This window comes from Octopus sinensis, linkage group LG10 (assembly GCF_006345805.1).
Source record: "Octopus sinensis linkage group LG10, ASM634580v1, whole genome shotgun sequence".
Taxonomy (NCBI): domain Eukaryota; kingdom Metazoa; phylum Mollusca; class Cephalopoda; order Octopoda; family Octopodidae; genus Octopus; species Octopus sinensis.
In genome coordinates, this window is record NC_043006.1 from 82,007,096 (window position 1) to 82,023,618 (window position 16,523).

General features: G+C 37.8%; 1 protein-coding gene across 2 annotated transcripts in view; it reads right to left on the reverse strand.

The window, feature by feature from the left end:
• The window catches only part of LOC115216707 (alkaline ceramidase 3), a 343,156-nt gene that overhangs the window by 154,857 nt on the left and 171,776 nt on the right, over positions 1 to 16,523 (reverse strand). The window contains exons 1-2 of one of the 2 annotated variants that reach the window (XM_036506853.1): positions 10,311 to 10,315; positions 7,979 to 7,981 (exon numbers count right to left, since the gene is read on the reverse strand). The exons of the other annotated variant lie outside the window; for it this stretch is intronic. The gene's annotated coding sequence lies outside the window, so the exon portion shown is untranslated. Of the gene's footprint in view, positions 1 to 7,978; positions 7,982 to 10,310; positions 10,316 to 16,523 lie in introns of those variants that run through there. 2 annotated transcript variants of the gene reach the window in all.

The following is a 16,523-nucleotide window of genomic DNA, read 5'->3' on the forward strand; positions in this document are numbered from 1 at the left end:
CTGAAACAGCGTATTGGCTTTGAACCAACTTGTTTTATAACTGAAATCAAACAAATTATATTATTAAGAAATGAAAAATGGCGGTGAGCTGGAAGAATCGTTAGCAGAACGGGCAGAATGCTTAGTGGTATTTCATCTGCCACTACATTCTGAGTTCAAATTCCGCCGAGGTCAACTTTGCTTTTCATTCTTTCGGGGTCGATTGAATAAGTCGATATAATCAACTTAATACGTTTGTCTGTCCTTGTTTGTCCTCTCCGTGTTTAGCCCCTTGTGGGTAGTAAAGAAATAAGCATTTCATCATCTTTACATTGAGTTCAAGGTCAACTTTGCCTTTCATTCTTTCGGAGTCGATAAAATAAGTATTAGTCAAGTACTGGGGTTGATGTAATCAACTTAAATGCACCCCTAAAATTTCAGCTTTGTGCCTATAATGGAGAGGATTATTAATAAATGAAATGTCCTTGCATAGCTAGTTTCAGGCTAAATAAACAAGGGTCAATTATAGTATGACTGTTGGTCAGTGTGTGTGTGTGTGTGTGTGTGTGTGTGGATGCAGAAATGGCTGTGTGGTTAACAGGTTTGCATCACAGCCATGTGGTTTTGGGTTCAGTCTCACTGCATCACCTTGGGAACACAGTGCTACTCTTCTACTACAGTCCCAGGCTGACCAAAGAATTGTGAGTGGATTTGGTACACAGAAACTGAAAGAACCCTATCATATATGTTGTGTGCATCTGTGTGTGTGTGTGTGTGTGTGTGTGTGTGCATGTGTGTATTTGTGTTATTGAATTCACATTTTCTGTTATCTTTGTGTGTTTTCACTGACTGTAAACAAAAGGCTATCATTTACTGCCATCTCTCCATGTAACCAACATCACAGGCTGTTTGTTGTCTGATAGATAAGGAAATTATAATCTCACTTGCAGACAAATGAAGTTTGGCATGAGGAAGCACATCCAACCAAAGAAACTGCCCCAATGTACTATCATCTGATACATACATACATACATACATCCATCATCATCATTTAACATCCATTTTCCATGCTAGCATGGGTTGGACAGTTTGACTGAAAACTGGTATGCTTGGGAGCTGCACCAGATTCCAGTTTGATTTGGCATGGTTTCTACAGCTGGATGCCCTTCCTAATGCCAACCACTCCGAGAGTGTAGCGGGTGCTTTTTATGTGCCACCAGCACAGGTGCCAGTTACAAAACACCAGCATCAACCATAACTACAATCTCACTTGGCTTGAGAGGTCTTCTCAACCATGGTATATTGCTGTAGGTCTCGGTCACTTGTCACTGTCTCCATGAGGCCTAAGGTTTGAAGGGTGCTTTTTACATGCCACCTGCACAGGTGCCAGATATGCGACACAAAATTGGCCATGACTAAGATTTCATTTTTAAGTATAAAAAAACAAACATTAAAACAATGATGATGATTATATATCTAACATTCATACCTAATTCTGATGACTGACACTTCATCAACAGTTTCCAGCAAAATCCGGAAGAGTATGTTCCTATTACTTTCACATAGTATTTTCAAACAATTTGTCACATAATTTATATATATATCTTTGCATATATGTTTACACACCTGTTATATTAATCTATTTTATTATATTTCAAGGTATATATTCAGTATTTTATCGTGTATGTTCAGTGTCATTATAATTTAGTTATGAGCTGTCTAATTTCATGCCATTCTGATCCTCACCTTCTTTCCCACTGAGCTCCTGCTATTTTATGTTATTCTTTACTACCATTCCCGTACAGGATGCTATATAAGCAATATTTTTACAAGTGGGATTTTGATAGTTCACCAGATTAAACTTAGGTAAACTATACTGTCTTTACAACTTCATTCATATTGCACACATACATCTAGACACACAAACACACAGCCACCAATGCACACACAACATATATACATACATACATACACACACTCACTCATTATTGAAAGAGGTGCAGGTATGGTTGTGTGGTTAAGAAATCAAATCTCGTTTGCAAACCCATGGAAAACGAACCGCCACCAACTATTCTGCCTAAATGTCTGTGCATGTATGTATATATACGTGTGCGTGTGTGCATGCATGAGTGTGTGTGCCTGTGCATGTTTGTTGATGACCACCACTACTTGACAACCCATGTTGGTTTGTTTACATTTTCGGAACATAGCAGTTTGGCAAAAGAGACCAATAGAATAAGCAGAATAAAACTTGAAAATAAAAAAAGTACTGGGGTCGATGTGTTCAACTAAATCCTTCAAAGAGGTGCTCCAGCATGGCTGTGGTCCAATGACTAAAACAAGTAAAAGATAAAAGATATGGACTTCATTGGTCTCAATGCACAAAGTCCCTTTCAGCAGACTTCTTCCTCCACCAACACACACACACACAAAATCAAAGAAATAAAAGGTGTACCATATTATGTTCTGGAATTGAGTGCAAAAATCATAGAGTACTGGGCCTAATTACATTAATGTATTTCATTTCAATCCCCAACAATCTGAGTTCAAATCCAGCAAAAATCGATTTTTAACTGCCCTGTCCTTTCAGGGTTAATAAAACAAATGTGTGAGCTCAGATCGATTCAAATGCTGGTATTGTGTTCTGTCAGAAATGAAATCAATATTATATTTAGATTGGTGATCACTTAATTTCTTAAGTGCTAATTGTTAGAAAAGTATTGATGTTGATGCTGCTTTTCATAGCCATGCAAACTGACATAACTGGAAAATGTGTTTGTTTGTTTGTCTGATTGTTCTTGATGTTAGCTTTGCTCTTCTTCCTCTTCTGTTTCATATATTTTTTTTCTTGTTTGTAAATTTGGATGACCGCATTATTAACATAGAAAATTATTTTTACATTTCAATGCTCTTTTTGTCGTTAGACAGTCAACCATGAACCAAAGCTAAAATAGAAGTCATTCAAGAACCCCCCCCCCCACACACACACACAAAGAGGTAATAAAAAAGAGAGGATGAAAATACCAAGGAGAGGAGTTAGGTTCATACCAGTATTGTTTTTAAATTTTTATTTTGTTAGATAATCAGTGGACCGCGCAGTTGTCGAGTGATACCCGCGCGAGCAGAAACAGCCACTTGGAAGGCCTCCACGATGGTGGAGTTATGATTTCAGGAGGGTGATTGGGATCACATGGATGAGAAAGGTGCGATCCAGAGAGAAGTGGAGAGCATGCTGTAACCAGCAGTGTCAAATGGACGCCTGACGGACTGGTCGGTTAGGGCGTTCAAGGTGATTTTGTTAGATAAGTCAACAATGAGGACAGACAGTGCTGCTGACAATGCTAGGGACTTCTAAGGCTGGTAGAAGGATAGAATGAAGGTAGGCATAGACAAGAGGACTGGCCTGAATGCTTGCAACAGGGTAGACCCCACTAAAGTTACACAGGGACCGGAAGTCATACCAGGGTCAAACCAAGCAACAGGTTAAGTCCAACACTTGAAAGACAGATATAGTTCCTTCAATGGGGTTCCATACAAATTTTCGTCAACCAAATTTCACTCACAAACTTCTGGATTCTTTTTTATCTTTTACTTGCTTTAGTCACTGAACTGCAGCTAAGGTGGGGTACCATTTTGAAGGGTTTTAGCTAAGCAGATCAACCCTAGTACTTACTTTTAAAGTCTGGCATTTATTCTATCAGTCTCTTTTGCTAAACTGCCAAGTTATGGTGACATAAATAAACCAACACCAGTAGCCAAGTGTGTGTGTGTCAATGAGGTGGATACATACACACACACATAAGCTATGACTCCATCTATTACAGCGACAAGGGTTCCAGTTGATCCAATCAATGGAACAACCTGCTCGTAAAATTAATGTGCAAGTGGCAGAGTACTCCACAGACATGTGAAACCTTGACATAGTTCTAGGGAGATTCAGTGTGACACAGAATGTGACAAGGCTGGCCCTTTAAAATGAAATACAGGCACTACTCACTTTTGCCAGCTGAGTGAACTGGAGCAATATGAAATAAAGTGTCTTGCTCAAGGACACAACGCATTGCCAGGAATTGAACTCACGACCTTACGATCACAAGGTAAATACCCTAACCAGTAAGCCACATGTCTTCACTCACACACAAAATACACACACACACATATATATATATACACATACACAACAGGCTTCCACACAGTTTCTGTCTACCAAATTCACTTACAAAACATTGGTGTCCCAAAACTATAGGAGAAGACACTTGCCCAAGTAGCAACACTACAGTGGGATTGAACCTGAAATCAGGTGGTTGCACAATAGTACCATTTAATTTTTTCATTCATTTTTTTTTTTTCGATGAATCAAAGTCCTTAACCACACACAATTTCACCTACAACCAAAGCAGTTAAAAAAAGGAAAGAAATTATATAATGAGGATAACTCACAAATGAATGAACAAAATTAAAACTTTATTGATTCGGTGGAAGTGTGGGAATGATTATTTTTAACTACCAACTTCATTGTTTGTGTTTTGCTTTATTTCTTTTAATAAATATTATTGCATTGATGGTCTTTTAAATGTTTTCAGTTATTGGACTGTAGCCAAGCTGAGGCGGTGCCTTCAAAGGTGTCAGTCAATGGATATTGACCTCAGTATTTATTTCAGACAGGTAGTGATTTTATAGATCTCTAATTATTGAACTGTTAAGTTATGGTTTTAACGTCAGGCCAATTTACAACAGTAAATATAAACACAGACATAAATATAGTTGGATGCACACATTTATATATTATATTTAATAATAATTAGATATTCTTAATGGCTACATATATACATGCATGATATAAAATCAATAGTTTGAAGTAACAATTAAACTTTTGAAATGTGCTTGTCTCTGAGTGTGATGTGGTGTGTGTGTTTGTATGAATGTTTATGTGTGTGTATGTATGTATATATATATATGCAAATATGTCCTTTGATTAATTTTAATTGTGTGTGTGTGTGTGTGTGTGTGTGTACGTATGTATGTATGTATGTATGTATCATCATCATTTAACATCTATTGTCCATGTTGACATGGGTTGGACGGTTTGACCAGGCCTGGCAACCTGGAAGGCTGCACCAGACTCCAGTCTAATTTGGCATGGTTTTCTATGGCTGGATACCCTTCATAATACCAACCACTCTGAGAGTGTAATGGGTGCTTTTACGCACCATCGGCACAGGTGCCATTTGCGTGACACCAGTATTTGCCATGACTGCGATTTTGCTCAGCTTGATGAGTCTTCATCTCAAGCATGACATAATGCCAAAAGTCTCGGTAGTTGCTTCCACGAGGCCCAACATTCGAAAGAAACTCAGCCATTTTGCCTCCTTGAGACCCCACGCTTGAAAGGAACTCAGCCACTTTGCATGTATGTGTGTGTGTGTGTGGTGTGTGTGTGTGTACGTATGTATGTATGTATGTATCATCATCATTTAACATCTATTGTCCATGTTGACATGGGTTGGACGGTTTGACCAGGCCTGGCAACCTGGAAGGCTGCACCAGACTCCAGTCTAATTTGGCATGGTTTTCTATGGCTGGATACCCTTCATAATACCAACCACTCTGAGAGTGTAATGGGTGCTTTTACGCACCATCGGCACAGGTGCCATTTGCGTGACACCAGTATTTGCCATGACTGCGATTTTGCTCAGCTTGATGAGTCTTCATCTCAAGCATGACATAATGCCAAAAGTCTCGGTAGTTGCTTCCACGAGGCCCAACATTCGAAAGAAACTCAGCCACTTTGCCTCCTTGAAACCCCACGCTTGAAAGGAACTCAGCCACTTTGCATGTATGTGTGTGTGTGTGTGAGTGTGTGTGTCTGTGTGTGCAAGTGTGTGTGTTCATACAGACACAGATAAATACCTACATACACACACACACACACACACACACACAAAATGGATTATTGCTCAGTTTCCATCTATCTGTCTATAGTTTCCTCATCTGTGAGTGGTGTGTGTATGTGCATGTATGTGTGAGTGAAATAATGCATATATGTACACATGCTAGTGTGTTATTATGTATATATGCATGCATGTGTGAGTGTGTGTATGTAGTTATATTTACACACACACACACACACATACTCATATATTTTCTTTATTGCAGCTTGCTTGACTACATTAACTGTTACTTCACCTTTTGAGGTTAAGGTTCTTTTATACTAAACTTACATTATAAATGCTTTAATAGATAATAACTTTTCTAAAATGACAATGCATAAACTGAGCCAACAAGAGAGACTTTATATGACAATACCATATCTTAACCTACTAGAAATAACAGCCAAATGCCCTTTGAAATCACACACTGCAGTCTCAAATATAGTATACTCTAGATATTATGGCTGAAAATAAGATGAGACAGCCATGGCTGGAATAAATTCGATCATTAGATTTGCTTGATCAGAGTTGACTCAGAACTAAACAACAATGAGAACCATTCAAAAACAAGAGCACTCAGAGAGTGCAAAGCTCTGGCCAAGGCAACACCAACATCGTCTCAATGATTAGCCAGAGATGATTTTTTAGAATGAGAATATCTGAAATAAACTTGACTGTTCTCACAAACGAGAATGCTAAAAACGAATCTGACTGCTCTCAAAAATTAAGTAACAAAAAAAAAAAAAAACGGAAAAAAATCCTGAATCCTTGCCAGGTACCAGATCATTCCCAAAATCTAATCAGTTTGTGCCAGTCATGAGGAAAAACGTCGCTGAAAGTTTCATCCAAATCCATCCATAGGTTCTTGAGATATCTTGTCCACAGACAAACAAACAAACATGACTGAAAACAATACCGCCACCTTTGCTAAGACAGAGGTAATAAAGCTGACCTGAAAATAGATAATCTAGAATAGCAGATATAAAGAGAACTGGAAATTGTGGAATGCATAGAGTAATTAACGCATACTGAAATCTGAACAAACTAAGTTCACATCAAAGAGTTGAAATGGCCAGGTGAATAAAGGTATTGAATTATCATCTCACAGACGCTAAGTTCAATTCTGGTTGCTAACATTTGGCAGCATATTTCAGCAAGACACCATAAATTAATGTGCTTCAGGTAATAAAGCTGTTGTAAATGTATAAGAGATTGCTTGGGGTGATACTTGCAATGCTTTGCCTATAATATCACGGGAGAGATTTATCTTTCATTAGATAATGCCATAAAGCATTTGCAGTTCTGAACAAAGATTCTTGAGCGTATTACTGAGGGATTCAGATGATGTTTTTATTTACTACTCTTTCTAATATCTGTAGAAGATATACATTTATATAAGTTTACGGATAGATAGGTCTATGTGTGAGTGTAGTTAGAAAGGTAGATAGATAGATAGATAGACAAACAGACAGACAGACAGACAGACAGATAGATAGATAGACAAACAGACAGACAGACAGATAGATAGATAGACAAACAGACAGACAGACAGACAGATAGATAGATAGATAGATAGATAGGTAGGTAGGTAGATATAGATATATATGTATATGCATAAATATATATATATATATATATATATTATATACAGATATGTGTGTGTGTGTGTGTGTGTGTGTGTGTGTGTGTGTGTATGAATATATATTAATAGAAATATATAGACTACACATTCATACATATATACATACCTTTACTGCATTTATATAGACATACACAGAGCAAGAATGTCTACCACTAAGAAATAATGTTCTCTCACAGAAAATTTAAACAAACCTAATACTTAACATGAGTGTATGTATATGCAAATAGCATTTACATGTTGTGTGTGTGTGCATGTGTGTGTGTGTGTGCACGCATGTGTGCTTGTGATGTATGTGTGTGTTTGTGTACTAGTAAGTATATGTGAGTGCGAGCATAGCTGAATGACTAAGGAATTTGCTTCACAATCACAAGTGGCCCAGTTCAATGCTTCTGTACCATAGCACCTTTGTGCAGCTATCTTCCACCACAGACTCAGGTGCAGATGAAAATGGGTTGAGAGAAATTATGTGAAAGACTGTCAAATGGATTGTACCAGTAATTCAAATCACTAACCTTTAACACACTGCGTCACAGTAATTCTGTTTTAGAATACATTAAATAAGTTTGATTGTGACTTCAAAACAATTAATTTTACATCATGCATATACATAGTCTTAGGAATATATAATTACTATTAAATATAATATTATTTCTTTATTGACCACAAGGGGCTAAACATAAAGGGGACAAACAAGGACAGACAAAGGGATTAAGTCGATTTCATAGACTCTAGTACATAACTGTTACTTAATTTATCGACCCCGAAAGGAAGAAAGGCAAAGTCGACCTCGGCGGAATTTGAAGTCAGAACGTAGCAACAGATGAAATACTGCTGAGCATTTCACCCGGCGTGCTAACATTTCAGGCAGCTCACTACCTTACTATTAAATATAATATATATGTGCATTTCTGTCTGCGTTTACGTCTGTGTTTATATTTACTGTTATAAATGGATCTGGTGTTAAAAACATAACTTAATAGTTCAAATAATGAGAGAGTTATAAAATCAGAGCCTAAGTGTAATAAAAATTGAAGTCAATAGTCATTGACTAAAACTTTGAAGGTACTGTGTCAGCTTGCTTACAGTCCATACCTGTAATACAAAAGGCCAAACTTTGAATGCACTATGTCACACTGAGTCTATTTCTGATTACATTACAAAAGTTTGAGTGTGACTTCAAAATATTTGATTTAACATTATCATCATCATCGTTTAATGTCCGTTTCTCATGTTGGCATAGGTTGGACGGTTTAACCGGGGTCTGGGAAGCCAGGAGGCTGCACCAGGCTTTAGTCTGATCTGGCAGTGTTTCTACAGTTGAATGCTCTTCCTAATGCCAACCATTCCATGAGTGTAGTGGGTGCTTTTTACATGCCACCGGCACAGGTGCCAGGGGAGGCTGGAAACGGCCACAATCGGTTGGTACTTTTAACGTGCCACCAGCACAGAAGCCAGTCAAGGGGGGCGCTGGCATTGGCCACGTTCAGATGGTGCTTTTTACATGCCACTGGCACAGGTATCACAACTACAATTTCCATTTGATTTTTATTTTGATGTTGATGTACTTGACTCAATAGGTCTCCTCAAGAACAGCAGGTCACCCTACGATCCAAGGTAAGCACAGCAGGCCATCCTGCGATCCAAGGTACTTTGGAAGGGCTGGGGCAGCTATGTGAAGCTGGTGCAGGTAACAGCCATGAACTCATGTTATTTGTTGGGTCTTCACAGTCACAGAATATCTCCAGAGGTCTCGGTCTTTCATCACTGCCTCTGTGAGGCCCAATGTTTAAAGGTCATGCTTGACTACCTCTTCCCATGTCTTCCTGGGTATCCTCTACCCCGGATTCCTTCAGCTGTTTGGGAGTGGCACTTCTTCAATTCCATCCGTAGTACATGACCATACCAGCGCAGACGTCTCTCTTGCATGCCACATCCAATGCTTCTTATGTCCAGCATTTCTCTCAGGGCACTTACACTCTGCCGTGTAAGTACATGACCATACCAGCGCAAACGTCTCTCTTGCATGCTACATCCGATGTCATGTATATAAATATAGTTATTAAGAATATCTAATTATTATTAAATATGATTATGTATATATATATATCTGTCTATGTTTATGTCTATCATAAACTGATCTGATGTTAAAAGCATAACAATGATTCAATAATTAGAGATCTATAAAATCATTACATGTGTCAAATAAGTACTGAGGTCAATATCATCGACTAAACCCTTGAATGTATTGCCCCAGCTTGGCTACAGTCCAATAACTGAAACCATTTAAAAGAGTATCAATACCATAACACTAATTAAAAGAAATAACGTGAAACACAGCAATGAAGTTCATAGTTAAAAGTAATCTTTTCCACTCTGCCGCTATATCAATATAGTTTTATTTAAATTTGTTTATCTATAATTTGTCCTCATTATATAATTTCTTTCTTCTGCAACTGCTTCGGTAAGAGGCAAAATTGTGTAGTGAAAAAATTAATTCCACAATAACTTGGTAACTATGTGGTTAAGAAGTTTGCTTTGTAATTATGTGGTGCCATTGTGCAACCACATGGTGTTTGGTTTAGTCCCACTATGTGTCACCATGGGCAATTGTCATCTATAACAGCGCCAGAACAACCAAACCTAGTGAGTAGATTTGGGAGATGGAAAATGAAAGAAGCTCATTGAATATATACATATGAATGTGTGTGTGTGTGTGTGTGTGTGTGTGTGTGTGTGTGTCTGTGTCTCCTTGCACTGACATTGTGCAATAATTGCAAATAAGTTGAAGAATGTCCTACCCTGAAAAAATATTGCCCTGCTTAGAAATGGATGAGGATTGGAGACAGAAAGGACATCCAGCAGCAGAAGATCTGCCTCAACAAATTCTGACCCATATAACTTAAGATAATTTAGATATGTCTTGGCCAAAGTCTTGACCATGTCATGCCTAACTAAATAGGGCCTATTAAGTCATTTTAAAGACAGGTTTTGTGGTATCATGGGCCATTCAAGTTGGGACATGCTGTTGACTGAGATGTATCCAAGTATCTGATAACACTTGAAGAAATTTGTTCAGATTTCATTTGAAGGTGATGGGACCTTATTCTCCTTTGATTTGTCTTGGGTTGATGTTAAATAGCACAAGCCTCAATTTTGTAGGGAGTGTATGACACATGGCCCCCAGCTATGAGGAATTGTGAATCTGATGTTAAGGTTATATTAATTATTTGAGCAATGCAGGTGGTAAGCAAAGAAAAATGGACAGTAGAATCATCATCATCATTTAATGTCTGTTGTCCATGGGTTGGATGGTTTGACCAGAGCTGGCAAGCTGCATCAGACTCCAGCATAGTTTCTAGAGCTGGATGCCCTTCCTAACACCAACCACTTTACAGAGTGGGTTGGGTGATTTTACATGGTACTACACAGGTCCTTTTATATGGCACTGTATGGACGGTTTACGTGGCATTACCAAGAGTGCTTTACACCACCAACAGGATCGGTCTTAACACTTCTGTTGTGGGGTATGGATCTTCTTGAGTACGGCCAGGCGCCAGGTATCCTGGTCTTTTGTCATCTTGCCTGAAAGGTTCAGCTTCCAGAGGTCATTTTTCAGTACTTCATCTCATGTTTTCTCACACACACACACATACACAACAGGGTATCTTGCAATTAGACTTAGTGCTCCACAAACATACATATATATAAAATTGTTAAAACTATGGCAACACAAGAACACACTTTAATTAATTTCTTATGCACAATGTGAGGTTAGATACACAACTATCCAGAGTGAGCAAAATGTCCCAAAAAACACATTATTATATGTAGCTAGATTTTAAAAAAAACTATCTTTCAAGGGGAAACTACTCCAAAATATTCAACATGAAATTAACTTTCTCGGAGCCTACATCTCTGTAACAAGACACATATGTATTCCACAGGGGACATTATAATTAGTCTTAGTAGAATATTTTTCACCAAAAGCTCCCAACAAGTGTTCACATAAACTATGTATTATTTGAGACACAATGAGTGAATGGTGGAGGTGGGGGGAGCATCAACTTCTAATACACGTTTTAAAGAAGAAAAATGTGTGATTTTATAAAATTCTGTATAACTCCTCCCTGATATTCATCTACTTCTTCCCTCCTCTTTGTATCCTCTCAAGCCACAATCCCCACCCACCGACTAATACAATCACTACCTTATTCACACCCCACCCACTACAATTAACATTTCTCTCTTTCTCTGTTTTTCTTATATAACAACCACTTTCAGTTTACATGAATCTATAATAAATACCACCTTCTCCTATGCTGCCACCACCACCACCACCAACAACAACAACAAGTTTTCTAGAAACTATCTTAATTAATTAAATAATTAATTATTCAATTAATTTCAATATTGTAATGACAAGATTTGGTTGTAAGGTAAAAAAAATAAATAAATAACAGCAAACAGCCAAACAAACAAACCCCTTCCCTGTTTTTTTTTTAGTTGTTGCTGTTGTTTACCTTACATTTATTTTCTATTTATATAATTCCATGCTAGCTTTGGAATAGGATTTTTATAAAATTTCAACATCTGAAACAAATCAATTTCACTGATGACTAATGTTCCCTAACGAACCACTAATTCTGACTTTGATAAAATTTTAGGCAGAATTTATTGAAATCAGCCCTGTCCTTAACAAGACGCTGGAATTCACTTTTCATTATGATTGATCCAATTATGTGTACTTTGATCCAATTGATTGATTGATCCAATTATGTGTACTTATGTGTACCTCATCCAATTATGTGTACTTTAATAACTGAGTTTTAGACAGAAAGAACTGAATCTGTGATCCAGCTTAATGCTGATACATGGTATTTGGGTGCCTTTAGCAATCACCAGTTTGTTGCAAGCAATCATGCCAGGTCTTCAGTCCTAAGTACAACTTCCTCTCTGCTAATCTCAGACATCTGCTCCTTCCAACTAAGCCTTTAAAGAAAAAAAAAACCCTGATTGGTTTTTATCTTGAGTTTTAGATTTTTAACATGTGCATATGGGTGTATCAGTGATTGTGGATGTGTACACATATAGGCGAAGGAGTGGCTGTGTGGTAAGAAGCTTGCTTTCCAACCACATGGTTCTGGGTTCAGTCCCACTGTGAGACACCTTGGTCAAGTGTCTTCTACTATAGCCTCGGGCCGACCAAAGCCTTGTGAGTGGATTTGGTAGGCAGAAACTGAAAGAAGCTCATCACACATATATGTAAGTATATGTTTGTGTGTCTGTGTTTGCACCCCCACCACCACCACCACTTGACAACTGATGTTGGTGTGTTGTGTTTACGTCCCTGTAACTTAGTGGTTCAGCAAAAGAGACCGATAGAATGAGTACTAGGATTACAAAAGAATAAGTCCTGGCGTCGATTTGTTTGACTAAAGGTGGTGTTCCAGCATGGCCACAGTCAAATGACTGAATCAAATAAAAAAAAAATAAATAAATATACCTGTGTGTGTGTGTGTTACCTCGGGTGCATGTGTGTGTCTAAGTGTACACCTTAGTGTTTGTCTCCCTCGCCTCTTGACAAAAAGTATCAGTTTGCTTATGTCCTCATAATTTAGCAGGTCAGCAACAATAAAATAATTAACAGACATAACATAAATGCCAGGGTTGATTTATTTGACTAATCTCATTTATTGTAGTGCTCCAGCATGGTTGCAGTCCAATGACTGAAACAAGTAAAAGAACACTCACAAAAAACGCCAAACAGTTCGTAGCACAGATCTACAACTACATCATAGTAACTCATATGGAACTTATTACATCTCAATGATCTCAGCTAGCAAGACAGTGTTAAGTGTCTTGGCCACAGACACTGCACATCACCCATGGGACAATGCAAATCTTTCATTCTTCAACCAATGGCTCAATAACCATAAAACAAAAAAAAAAAAATCAGACAGCAGTGAATTAGATACAATTTAAATCAACAACAAAAGGAAATTGGTTGTTCTTAGAATTTCAGGCACATAAAAACCACCATTCGAGCGTGATCGTCACCAGCATCGCCTTACTGGCACTTGTGCCAGTGGCATGTGAAAAAACATTCAAGCGAGGATGTTGCTAGTGCCGCTGGACTGGCTCCTGTGCAGATGGCACATAAAAAACACCATTTGAGTGTGACCGTTGCCAGTACTGCCTGACTGGCCCTCGTGGCGGTGGCATGTAAAAGCACCCACTACACTCTTGGAATGGTTGGTGTCAGGAAGGGCATCCAGCTGTAGAAACTCTGCCAGATCAGATTGGAGGCTGGTGCAGCCATCTGGTTTGCCAGTCCTCAGTCAAATCGTTCAACCCATGCGAGCATGGAAAGCAGACATTAACGATGATGATGATGATGATGATGAACTAAGTTTGGTTTAACCCTCTAGTATTCAAATAGGCCATATCTGGCTCAAATACTCTATGAGTTTTATGTTCAAATTGACCAGACTGGGCCTCTCACACCTATCCTATGAAGTCATTCTGAAAATATAAAACCACATCATCAAAATCTCAAAGCTGAGAGATAAGGACGATAAACTGAAAACAATGTTAATACATAAGCATTACATTTGATAGAATAATATGAAAAGTAAAGGGTTAAAGAAGATATTAAACAGCAAAATAATTTTGCACCCCAATGCTAAGTATTAACCAAACAAAATACTTATAAGACAATGAGTTCAATTTTATATATATATTGAATAAGATTCTCAGATAAGGAATGATAAAAAACAACAGAAGTACTTAAGTAGGTCACAAGAATAAAGTTCAACCAAGTGTTTATCTCGTCATTGATATACCCATACACACTTCCATACTTTACTATTATTATTAATGAGTGAGAGAGAACAGCACATGCCATCAAAGTGAAGCTGGGGTACACATATACGAAGCCCAATATACCTGCATTCTTAACCACTACGCCATATGCTTGTGGGCATATGACATAGTGGTGAAGAGCACGGGCTACTAACCCCAAGATTCTGAGTTCGATTCCAAGTAGTGACCTGAACAACAACAACAACGATGATGATGATGATATTAATAATAATAATAATAATAATAATAATAATAATAATAATAATGATAACAACAACAATATCGAAAAATACCTTAGGAATGAGAAACCAGGTTCGAAATTTCCGCAAGACACCTGAAGAAGGCTGGAGGGTATATCAGCCGAAACGTGTTAACAACAAACAAGATGAGGACAAATATCCATCGATATTATAATGTAAATAATGTAAATAATGTACATAATTCCTCATCTCTTAAATATAGAACAGCATTTCTCTTAGCTCTACAGTTTGAATTCAAATGCTGTCTAGGTCAGCTCTTTTTTTCATTCTTTCAGGAATCATAAAATGAGTACTAGTCAAGTATTGATGACAATGTAATCAATACTAATTGCTACCTTCCTAAAATTTGAGACCTTGTGCCTTTATTAGAAAAGCCAAATGAACAGAGAAAAACTAGGAAGGGTGATATTGAGAGAAGTGCTAAGTAATCCAAGTGGGAAGGGACAAGCAAAGGAAGAAGTCTGAGGGAGACATAGGATGAAGTGGTCAGGGTTTATCTCAAGAGACTGAATGTTATGAAAGAGGTGACAAGAAGCCACAAAGAACTAAAGACTGTACAAGAGAATGTCTGTCCAATCCATGCTAGTATGTAAAAATAAGTAGAAAAGAGTAATTATGATATTGTTATATTTCGGAATGGTCATTTTGCCAGTTTAGCCAATAAAAACACACGCACTATATATTAGGCGTTATTTTGCTTCAGTGTGGAGGCGCAATGGCCCAGTGGTTAGGGCAGTGGACTCACGGTTATAGGATCGCGGTTTCGATTCCCAGACCGGGCGTTGTGAGTGTTTATTGAGCGAAAACACCTAAAAAGCTCCACGTGGCTCCGGCAGGGGATGGTGGTGATCCCTGCTGTACTCTTTCACCACAACTTTCTCTCACTCTTACTTCCTGTTTCTGTTGTACCTGTATTTCAAGGGGCCGGCCTTGTCACTCTGAATATCCCCGAGAACTACGTTAAGGGTGCATGTGTCTGTGGAGTGCTCAGCCACTTACACGTTAATTTCACGAGCAGGCTGTTCTGTTGATTCGGATCAACCGGGACCCTCATTGTCGTAACCGACGGAGTGCTTCCATATCCATATTTTGCTTCAGTGTTATTTATTTTTTACATTAATCTTATTTATTTATTGGCTAAACTGGCAAAATGACCATTCCGAAATATAACAATATCTGTTTCAACACACGACTTTACATAAAAAATCTTGCACAACAAATATTTAAACGTAGTAATTATGATATATAAGTGTGTATCCACATATCTTTCCTTCTCTCTCCACTGCACATACAAACACACTTTCCACTATATGATTGAAACTGGCCAAGGAGAATAAGCTTTACTCACCATCCAAGCATTTAGGACACCATCACTCAGAATTAAGCATCTGAACAATCAGACATGATTATTTGATTTATTTAATTAATTATTATTTTTTTTTTTGGCTTCTGTGAAACTTCAGCTATAAATATACAATAAATACAAACTCCCTAATTACTATTCGTTTCTTGATTAATGATAATTATGATGGTAATGATGAGGATGATAATGATGATGATGATTTTAAAAGGAGGCATAAGCAAAGCTAGCATTCATTTTTGGATATCCTTCCACTATAGCAACATAAATTATCTTCTTATAGAATGTTTGCTTGTGTGGAAGTTATGAATCCAGACACACACACACACACACACACACACACACAACACACACACACACACACACACACACACACACACACACACACACATGAATATACAAATATAAACACACCCACACAAAATTATACAACTTTGCAACCTTATCTACAGAGTAACATACACCAATTCTCAGACAATAACAACAACAAC